This window comes from Pteropus alecto, unplaced genomic scaffold (genome assembly GCF_000325575.1).
Source record: "Pteropus alecto unplaced genomic scaffold, ASM32557v1 scaffold462, whole genome shotgun sequence".
Taxonomy (NCBI): domain Eukaryota; kingdom Metazoa; phylum Chordata; class Mammalia; order Chiroptera; family Pteropodidae; genus Pteropus; species Pteropus alecto.
In genome coordinates, this window is record NW_006431936.1 from 85,390 (window position 1) to 97,243 (window position 11,854).

An 11,854-nucleotide genomic window follows, 5' to 3' on the forward strand; every position below is an offset into this window, starting at 1 on the left:
AAAATAAATAAATAAATACTGAATCCCAGAAAATTTGAAGAGTGTATATGAGCATGTAAAAATCATTTAAAAAAATAAAAAACAATCTTTTAAAAATATAATCAAGAATAATAAAATTAAATAACAATTAAAAATGAATATAAAAATGTATAATAACAGTGAAAACAACTCTGAAGGCTTTTTTTGTATGTGCTTAAAAACAATCTATCCCAAACAAACACATAAATCATACTTTAATTTGAAATGTAGAGAGACTAAAGGTTGATATCTTCATAATATAAAAAAAAAGTTCAAACCATTCAATAAAACCTTCAAGACCTAATAGATAAATGGACAAATGATATGAAAAGAGAATTCAGAAATGTAATCTATGTATGTATGTATATGTGTGTATATATGTATGTATATAAATATATATTTCTTCCTTAGAAATATAAGAAATAAGATAAAATATAATACTATTATTTTCCTATTGAATTAGAAAATAGTTTTACAATTATTATTATCAAAACTGGCAAAGTCTCAGTGAACTAGGCACCATCATACATTGCTGAAGGGAATATAGACCGATTCAAACATTAATATGATATTTTGGAATCATGTATCAAGAATTTTGAATCCGTGCCATTTGGTTCAATAATACTTATGAAATTCTATTTGTATATAATAAGTTTTTAGCATAAAAATGTTCATCATACTTTACAGTGGGAAAACTTTGATCAAGTTAAATGTCAAACATTAGGTTTAAATTTATTATAATATATGTACATAATGGAATATAGTACAATTATTAAAATAATTGTTAATACAAGAAATTATAATAACATCAAGAAGATTTTTTTTCCTGATTTTAAGTGCAATAAAAGTAAACCAATTACATAGTCCAAAATTTTAAATAAGGGTAGTTGACTTTGGTATTTTAGAGCTTTTAAAAAACAAACTAATGGTTGCCAGATGGGAGGAAGATTGGGAGAATGGGTGAAAAAGGTGAAGGAATGAAAAACTAGAAATTAATAGTTATAAAACAGTTACAGGGATTTAGAGTATAGCATAGGGTATATAGTTATATTATTGTAATGATTTGTAGTGCCAGATGGGTGCTAGAATAATCAGAGTATTCACTTCATAAATCGTATAAATGTCTAATCTTTGTAGTAAAAAAAAGACTTAGAAGGAGGTGTCCCCAGAAAGCCAACTTCAACCCAAATGGAAAGGGCCCTACCAAAGTTTGTTAAGTTCCTCAAGTACTGTCAAATTACAAGGAGTCAATAGTTGGGTACATCTGTCCCAAATTAAACCAATTTCTTATGAGTTCCCACAAGTTCCTCCAGAAAATGGAATGGGAAATGTGACATATTCCTGTCAACCCGTGGAAGGTCTTAAGATCTTATTCTGTAAAATAGATAAGTCCTTATGTTCCAGAGGATCAGAGGACTTTTCTGGATAATTATTCTTTTAGTATCTATACCACTGCTCTTTCTTCAAGATAATTCATTCTCATTTTACTATGTATCTTTACCTTAATTAACAAACTGTCATGGAAAAATGACTTCATTGTCAATTACCTCTACTATTAATTTTTGACTTTTGTCTTTTTAATCTTTTTGCTAAATTTATGTCTTCTGGGCTGCAAGGCTTCCTGCCACTTCCTGATGCTGGAATAACCACATGTTCTCTGCCTCCAAGGCCCTTAGAATAGGCTTCCAGAGATTTTTATTCCTGGCAGGCAGAAATTACAGCCGTATCTCAGTTTTGAAGAAGTTACAGAAGACAAACCTTCATCCCTCAATGTCCCCTTAAGAATAAGGGAATAAATTATCTGAGAGGTTGATAATCTAGGAAGGAAACAAGAGAACTAAAAGTTAAATCAAACTATATCCAGAGGCTGCAATATGCTGATCAGCCCGACAGACAGACCACAAGGAAACTTGTAGGACAAAGGAAGATTTCTGCTGGGATTGCTAACAAACCATTTACTCACACTGTAACGGAAAAACAGGAAAACAGAGTCTTTAAGTCCTGTCCTGTACAAAAGAAAATTGTTCATTTTCTAGGGCTAAAACCATCAGGAACCTATGGATTAAAGGCTGGGAATTGGCAGCAGGCCTTTCATACTACATATTCTTACCCTTTCTCTATAATTTATAGAAACTAATAATATATAAACTGAGTTCCCCAACACTCAAGGGCTTTTTCTTCTCTTTGTTTCTTGTCTTGGCTTTTTGTCTTCCCTTTCTCTTGTTTTTACTTTTTCTGTCTTGGCCTTTATTCTGTTCTTCTCTAATAAACTTTCTTTTTAGCTCTAAAAAATAATAATTAAAATAAAAAATAAATGAACCTCCTTTTAGATTTTGAAATATCTTTCATTACACATATCATAATTGTATTAGATTTTTTAAAATGAAAACATCAAAGAGTACAGAGAGTTGAAGGAACGGTTTATTAAGAATATTTGAAAAAAATATTGACTCATAATTATTAGATAATAAACCACCAAGGAAGTAAAGAACTTGAACTTTTTTCATCCGATTAACCATTTCATAAATTGCCAGAAATTGATTCATAGATGAGATTATTAAGAGGAGAATAGAGCTAAATAAGTAAAGAGTCCTAATTAAACTTTTTGGACTTTGTGTAAAACTATCATGAATTTAAAACTTCTTGGGACATTCCATCCAGGTTAGCTGACAAAACATTTCCCCTGCTTTACTTTGATCAGGGTTGGCCATTTGGAAGGAATTCTCATCACCATGAAATAATTATAAAGAAAATGGATGTTCTGGCAGTCTTATCCATTTCGGAGTGAGCAAAATTAGTAATGTTGCAGTGGAAAATATTGAGAGACATAATAAATGGCCAAATAAATAGAGACAATAAAGTGCAATGGAATAGAAGAGATAATACTTCAGAAGAATATAGAAGATGGAGATAAGTAGATTTAATTTTTTTTTCCTGTTTCACAATATGCAGTTAATTTTGTTGCTTATAGATTTTTACATTGTCTTCTATCTTCTGTCACTTAAATGTTCTCCTAAATACTCTTTCTAGCATTTTCTCAAAAGTACATTTTACAATTTTAATTCATTCATACTTCTATCACTGGACTTCTTATCATATTTAAATCAACCAAGTCACAGGGTCATAGTGACAAAGGATTTCGGGAGGGGAATGAATCTGGTGAGCATTATAGAATTAATAAGGCCATTCCTGGAAGGTTTCATGGCAATTCCATCTTCTCTGCTAAGCAGAAGGTATTTGTTAAGTTCCTTAGATCACCATCCAATTCAGTGTCATTGGAGAAATAAAGATGAAGCTGAAGAATCCTGTTGACTGCTTACGAACAATTGTTTATCTTATAAAACTAAGATAAAAATATAAACCCAACATTTCAGGACTCTCATCATGAAAGTGAGCCTTTCATTTTATAAAAGAAATTAAAGTCTCTGAATTAATTTATCAGATTTGGAAATTCCTATTACTATTAAGTTAGTACTGGTGAAATAGTGCATGTCTTGGAGTTTGAGTGTTAAGTTTTCTAAAATGGAAAATCCCACACTACATGAACATATTAGCCTTAAGACTCAAAAAAAGTATTTATAACATGTAATTTAATCTATTTATAATATTTAATCTTTCTAAAATTGGACAATAACAATACAAAATGTGGAACTATGAGTGTAATCAGTGTGACAGTCTAAGTGTCTAAGGAACAAGCAGGAAAGATCTATAGACATAGGAAGAACAACTATAAATTGGAAAGAAAGAAGGAGAGCAAAGTGAGGATAAGAGAAAGATTAAGAAGAATCCTACAAATAAGGATGATAAAATGATGAAAAGAGGCATTGGTAGAAAATTGTACAACTTTGCTTAGGTAGTCTGTTGTGGTTTAAACCAGCATGCATTATGCATTATGAACATCTAAGAATGTGAACTTTACATGAATTTTCATTCACTGCTTTAAGTATATTTTGACTGAAAGGATGGGAAAAAATAGTAAAGCTGTAGAGAAAATAGTCACTAATATGAAGAAAAGTTAAGACTTTAAGCATATGGCAGTGGGGTTTGGTAGAATGGAGTAGGTAGTTGGACATGGTGATTCAGTTAACTACTATACTGCTGTTTGTGTCTGTGAGTTTTTGTTTGTTTGTTTGTTTGTCTTGTTCTTTTGTTGCTTTCAGACTTATATCCCACATATGAGTGAAATCATATGGTTCTTGACTTTTTCCATCTGACTTATTTCACTTAACATGATATTCTCAAGATCCATCCATGTTGTGAAACGTATTAAGTGTAAAAGTAAGTTACAAATAGTTATATATAATACCCACTTTTGGTAAAAGAAATAAAATATTACTATTTAAAAAAAGATATTTGATAATAGGAGAGAGATGGTATAAAATAAAAGGACAGAAAGAAGAGTTTCTGACACAAATATTTGAAAAGCAGACATTGAAGGGGAATTGAGAGGGCTAGAGAAAGAGAAGCAACCATGACAGGGACAATTTTGTAATTTAAAAGCATCTTTCCTACCTGCCTATTTAGTCACAGGATGTACACTTTTAGAAGAGAAATTCAAAGAGCTTAGTCTTCATTTCCGTAAATAATGCCTCCCCGCCAAGACAAAGCTTATATAAGATTCTTCATAATGGGAAAGAAGCTAATTAGCTGCACAGGAGAGTGACCCACTGTTGCCATAGAGACCCAATACCCAGGCCATTATTGGTTTCTCTTGAGGACTAAATCTTTGAATCACATTGATTTTTCCCAAGAGAAAAATATTGAAAGAATTTCCTGATGATGAAACAGAGGGGGAGAGGGAGGTCTTGAAGTAATATGTTGGGTAGTATAAAGTAACCACTATTTAGGGTGGATGATATTAAGATATGAATTACTTGGAATGACTGAGATGAAGGTGTAAAAATACATTCTGAATAGACAGATATATCTTCATCCACAGTACCATGAATGAAAATTGAAGAAATAAATCTAACCCCCCTGATATGTTAAAAAAATTTTATAATTGATAATAAGAGAATAATTTGGTCATTTTCTAGTATCAGTTATGAATGTTTATTCGTGAATGCCCACCTGTGCTCTCAAATTTTGGAATTTGGGGATGAAGATCTTGACTGTGTTTGACGTTTATTCTTTCTGAGTTGCCCGGATACAAGAAAAAAATTTGTATGTTATTGGATCAATTTCTTAAGAGATCATGAGAAAACAGATACAAATATAAAAGAAAGAAATGTAGGGAGTTATTTTGAGTCATCTGTAACAGGAGCATGTTTATCTGATAGGGAGATAATCATTTAGGGAACCTATGACAAGTCAATGAGAAAAGCCTAGTGGATCTCTCTGGAGAAGCCCGGCTTTATCTTTGGTGTGTTGATACAAAGAATGATCTCCGGATTATCATGGAGGCTGCAAAGTTTCAGGGCTCTATTTTTGTTTAAAGTTGTACATGTTTAGAGCTATATTATATTACCTTTTGTTCAGAAACAAGGGTAAATCGTATTCCCTGGAATAGCAGCAGAATGATGTTTGGTCTCAAATTAATTTTTGAAAAAAAATGGTGACATTCCAAAACAATAAAGCCTTGGCAACAACAGAAGATCACACATAACCCACAAAAAGATCACATCCAGATCCCCCGGCATAGGGGATCAGGCAGAGTGCATCACTGGGCCACACAAGACACCTTCCACATTAGGCCATCTGGCCAAGGCTGAGAGACAGAACAAATATTCCTGACACATAGACATGAACATAGAGAGGTTAATAAAATGAGAAAACAAAGAAACATGCCACAAATTTAAAATTGGAGAATAATGCGGACAAAAATATCTAAAGAAAAATAAAGATGCATGGTCAGTTACATGAAATGTACATATGATGAGGTGAAAAAATTTGTTTAGAAGAAGCACAACTACTCTGAAATTACAGGAAAATTTCCCCTGTAGTTCCCCAACCCCCAGAGGACTCTTCTGAAACAATGCAAACAGTACAGAGTTCATAAGTCATTCTACCATGCCAATGTGCTTCTGTCCTAATGTGCCTTTCTTCTAAGAGGAAGACTGGGGTACCAGGCACAACAGTATATTAAGATGAATGAGGAAGAATCTAGGAAGAAATAAAGTCCTAGGGAGTTGCAAGCCCAGACACAGAGCATGCTGTCATTTGAGGGCTATCTCCTGGGATATGGATCATGGATTTGCTCAGTAGAGAAGGCTTCTGGGCCAACAGAGGAGCAGGAGTTATAACGTAGGGTTCATGAGACCTAGGAGTATCAGAGACAGCTGGGACAAGTGATTTTCAGGCTGCCTCAACTGAGATTGGTCAAGATTTGAATAGGCTTAAGGCTGCAGAAGGAACTCATCAGTGGATTTCATTGACAAGAATTAAGGAGGGAGAGGCAGAGAAAATTAATTGAGAAAAAGGAGAAAGAAAAGGGGGAGGAAGTTCTTTAGTGCTCAGATACTATTCAATAAGTATGTCCCTTGGTAATTGTTTATTTTTTATTGGGTTCATTAATTTATTTAATGATAAATATTAATAGAATACTTTCTATACTGTCGTTAGTGATATTATAGCCATAAACATAAGGGACACACCTCCTCCTCACATGAAACTTAGAATGTAATGAGGGAGACATACACTGAATAAGAAATTATGAATGTGATTAATGTTACAAAGTGGTAATAGGGAGTGCTATGATAATATATAGTGGAGGAACCCTTATTGGACCTAAGTTCTGGGAGGTCTTCCCTGGTAAAATGATGCTGAAACTGAATTTTGAAGAATGAATAGATGTTAATAGGCAAAGTATGAATGACCAATGTTTCAGGTAGAATAATTAGCCAGTGCAAAGCCTCAGAGATAAGACAGTTTGAAGTTTTCAGGCAAGTAAAAGAAAACAAAATTGGCTCTCAAATTGCAAAAAGAGAGCATGTTGTTCTCTTGAGGCTGAAAGGAAGGATGGGAGCCAGGTCTTGAATGGCATGATAAATTTTGAAAAGGAGTTAGTATTTTAATTTAAGGGCAGTGGCAAGTATGTGAAGGGTGTTAAGCAAAATAATCACATTTATATATTTTAAACATCTGTTACTGAATTGTAGGTAATGGGAATTAGGCAAACAAGATTTAAAGTCGGAAGAACATATAGGTGACTTAATATTTTGTTCCAAATATGACATGTGAAGCCTAGATTAGAATGGTGATATTGTAGAAGAAAATAAAAGGATATATTTATGAGGTGTTTAGAATGTGAAATGAATAAGACTTGCTGACTGATTGAGTATTGGGGATCAGAAGGAAGGAAAAAACCATTATTACTCCCAGATTTTGGGTTGAAAAACTGAATAAACATTGATGCCATTTATTGTGACTGGGGACTCTGAAAGAAGAGCAAGTTTAAGGAGGAGACAGTTTAGTTCAGGCTTGTTGAGTGGGAAATGCCTGTGAAGCATCCAAGTAAGTGAGCAGTTAGATTTGTGAATTAGGAACTCAAGAAATAGTACCCTAGCTTTGAGAGCATCTAGCTCTTAGTAATAAAACTATGGGAATAGCTGCCACTTAGGGACAGAATATATAGAGAGAACAGGCCAAAGATGGAATTCTGAGAAACAGTAAGTGTGGTGGTTGAGCACATGAAGGAAACTAGGAAAATTGATACTGGGAAGGAATTCCCTAAAAAGTAGGAGGAAAACCAGGAGACTGTGGTATTGCAGAAGCCCAGTAGAGTATTTGATGAAAGGCATGGTTAGCAATGATTAAATAAAGAAGAAATACCCATCCAAGTGAGTAACAAAGAATTAGAAAAAAGTATCATTGATTTATTTCTACAGAGGAAGCCAGAGATATTGTTAGAAAGGTTCCTGGAGAACCATAGGACAAAATAATATAGACATTAATTTCATTTAATTAGGCAGAGTAGTGGAAAGAAATGAAAAAAATTATGTGTAACTTCAATAAAGCTTTTATTCCAAATATAGAAATCCTCAATTAAATTGAATGTGCCTCACTGTTTTTGGCTTTATATTCATCCAAGACTATCAAATAAGTTACATAAACTCTTAGGGGAGATCTTCTGAATGACTAGGAACTCTTATTCAAGGAAAATAGGACCTCTAAACACACATCTAGGTGATTATTCTCCTGTAAAATAGATATTATTTCTATGTCTTTTTTTTTTTTTAGAGAATATATCATCAGAATTGAATATTGAAAGCTCTTCATTTTTAGAATAACAGAGAGGCAGAGAAAAGTGCAAAAATCTCTAGTGTGTATTTACTTAAAGTATTGATAGTGTTACAAAAATTCTCTCTGTACCTGCAATCATTCATATCTAAACACAAAACTAAAACAGCATTCTAAACAGAAAGTTCAAAATAAAGTCAAGTCTAAGTTTAAGGCTTAACATACGTTTCCAGACAGTGACCAAAATGAAGATGTAAGATATAATTAAGGAAAAGAAGTAGCCATTGATATAAATCCACTGTTAGCAATGATTACAAACTCTAGCTTGTAGGTGTCTACACAAGCAAGTTTCATAACCCGAGGGAAATCGCAATAAAAACTATCTACTTTATTAGGGCCACAAAAAGGCAAGTTTATGACAAAAATAAACTGAGATACAGTATGGATTATCTCCACTATCCAGGAAGTCACTACAAAGGATACACACATTTTGGGGCTCATTAAGGTCAGGTAGTAGGCTTACAGATTGTGGTGTATCTGTCATATACCATTGCTATGAGCAGCACCATTTCAGCTCCACCTATGACATGAATAAAAAATATCTGTATCATGCATTTTGGAAAAGAAACAATGTTACAGTCAGTGAAAAGATCAGAGATCATTTTGGGCACTGTGGAGGAAGAAAGACCTAGATCAAGAAGAGAGAGGTTGGCTAATAAGAAGCATGAGAGGGAGTGTAAATGAGAGTCAATAACTACTGTTAACACAATGAAGAGGTTTCCCAGGATAATTCCCATGTAGAACACAGAGAAGAACCAAAAGAGAAAAAGATGCATCTCCCATGAATTTGAAAGTCTAATCAACACAAATTCAGATACCACAGAGTCATTTGCTCCATCCATTGACTGAATCAGGAGAGAAGAAGCTGAAGTAATCTGAAGGTAGAAAATAAGGAAGAATTAAGAAACATGGGTATTAAACATTGATATATTGTTTGCTCATCAGTGATTTTGTAGGAAATATGTTGCAAGTGCTAAAATATGAAGTTAGAAAACACATAGAGAGGGCAGGTGAAAGGAAGATAAATGAATAGAAGAATTGAGATAATCAGAAGTTAGACTAGAGAGTCAAGGATAAAAATCATGGGAATATGGCAGGTAAGGTAAGGAATTAAGAGCAAAGTGAAACATTCTCCTAACAGAGTGCTTCTTTACCATACTTTTTGTGCAATAATTCTGGTTTCTTCAGTCTTATTCATTATATTAAAAAAAAAAATCTTCCATGCCATGAATAGTGATTCATATTTGTAATGTTCAAACTCTTAATCACTTTTGTCCATACATTCGCTAAGTGAACTTTCTCTCTAAATATTATTTTATTTCACTTCTCAAAATCTCAGGCATGAATCACACAAAATAGTAATAATCCAATGAAGGAAAAGTGTTGGATTTAATAGGGGAGGTAGCATAAAATGAAAAAGCCTTACTCTTTTGATAGTTTCCAATACTTGTGATTGCAACCAGTCACTTGGAGAAGGATCACTTGAAATCTAGTGAAACTCCAAACCACAAAGGCTCAGGGAGAAGGCTTTTTAGCACCTTGCTAGGTGCTAAAAAGAGAGATTTTGAGAGATTTTGAGAGAGATTTTGTGCTTTTGAGCTCTGTTCTAGGATTAATAATTGGCAATTCAAATATGAAACTGAAAAATAATGGTGTCTTCACTGAAATAAAATATATTAAATAAAAATATAAAAATAATGGTGTCTTCACTGAAATAAAATATTAATTATGATACATAAAGAGCATGTAAAAACTACAGTGCTCTGGAGTCGTAAAAATAAAGGTCACAATAGCTTGTCTTCAAATATTTGAAGCTTAGTTCTGCTAAAATGCTCTTTAAAGGTGAGTAAAATTGCTGCAAACAACTTTGAAAGACAGAATATTTGTGATTAGCACTACAAAAAAGTAGAAAGGTTGAAGATGTCTATCTATGAAATATATTTGGACCCATTCATTATTTAATCTAGAGTAAAAAATTAGAAGTACATTTAAAAAAGATAATGAAATATGAAAAATATGCAGAAAGGGAAAATTGATAAGATTCATACCAAAGATAAAGTGGCAATTATAAATGATAGAAATTTAGATTTGTTAACACATCCACTAAATTTTTAAGTCACAAAAATTGGCTATAAAGGAGTATGTCTTATGCGATATGATTTACATAAATATGCTGCAAAAATATGTAAGTACACACATCAATACATCAAGATAATCACTTTGAATAATGACATATTGGGTAATTATGTTAGAAATGTTGACTACATAGTATATTTTTCCATGTTTCTATTGTTCAACATTCCTGCCAGCATTTGGTGTTGTCAGTGTTCCAGATTTTAGCCATTCTAATAGGTATGTAGTGGCATCTCATTGTTTTAATTTGCATTTCCCTGTCCACATATGATGTGGAGCATCTTTTCACATGCTTATTTTCCATCCGTATATCTTTTTTGGTAAGGGGTCAATTAACGTCTTTGGTCCATATTTTAATCAAATATTTGTTTTCATAATGGGTTTTAAGAGCTTTTTACATATTTTGAATAACAGTCTTTTATCACATGTCTTTTGCAAATACTTTCTCCAGTCTTTGGCTTGTTTTCTCATTCTATCGATACTGACTTTTACAGAGCTGAAATTTTTAATTTTAATGAAGTCCAGATAATCAATTATTTCTTTCATGAATTATGTCTCTGGCATTGTATCTAAGGAAACATCACCACACCCAAGGTCATCTAGGTTTTCTCCTATTAGTATCTTCTAGGAGTTTTACAGTTTTTCATTTTACATTTAGGTCTATGATTCATTTTGAGTTAATTTTTATGAAGGGTGTAAGATCTGTGTCTAGATTCACTTTTTTCGTACGTGGATGTCCAGGTGTTCCAGTGTCATTTGTTGAAGAGAATATTTTTGCTCCATTATATTGCCTTGTTCCTTTGTATGGGGGTCTCTTTCTAGGCTCTCTATTTGATTCTGTTACTCTATTTGCCTATTTTAAAAAATTTTGCCACTAATGCACTGTCTTGATTACTGTAGCTTTATAACCAGTCTTGAAGTCAGGTAATGTTAGTCCTCCAACTTTATTTTATTTCAATATTGTGCTGGATATTCTAAATCTTGTGCCTCTCAGTATAAACGTAAGAGTCAGTTTGTCAATATCTTTAAAATAACTTGCTGGAATTTTGATTGAGAATGAGTTGAATCTGTAGGTCAAATTTAGAAGAACTGAGCTTGTGACAATATTTAGTCTTACCATTTATAAATATGGAATATTTCTTCATTTATGTAGTTCTTATATTTAATTTATCAGAGTTTTGTAATTTTCTTCATATGTTTGTACATTTTTGTTAGATTTATACCTATTTCATTTTACTGGGTGCTTATGTGAATGGTATTTTGTTTGTTTTTTTTCAAATTTAATTTTATTATTAGTTTTAAGTGTATAGTACATTGGTTAGACATTTATATAGTTTATGAAATGATCCACCTGATTACTCTATCAGCCCTTTCACTCTCCACCTAGCCACTACATTAATGCTAACTGCATTTGCTATGCTGTGCTCCCCATCCCCATGACCATCTATCAACTACTAATTGGTAC

The 11,854-nt window shown here is 32.7% G+C and overlaps 1 pseudogene; it reads right to left on the reverse strand.

The window, feature by feature from the left end:
• Positions 1-8,356: 8,356 nt before the first annotated feature.
• LOC102886061 lies at positions 8,357-9,098 on the reverse strand (annotated as a pseudogene).
• Positions 9,099-11,854: the final 2,756 nt, after the last annotated feature.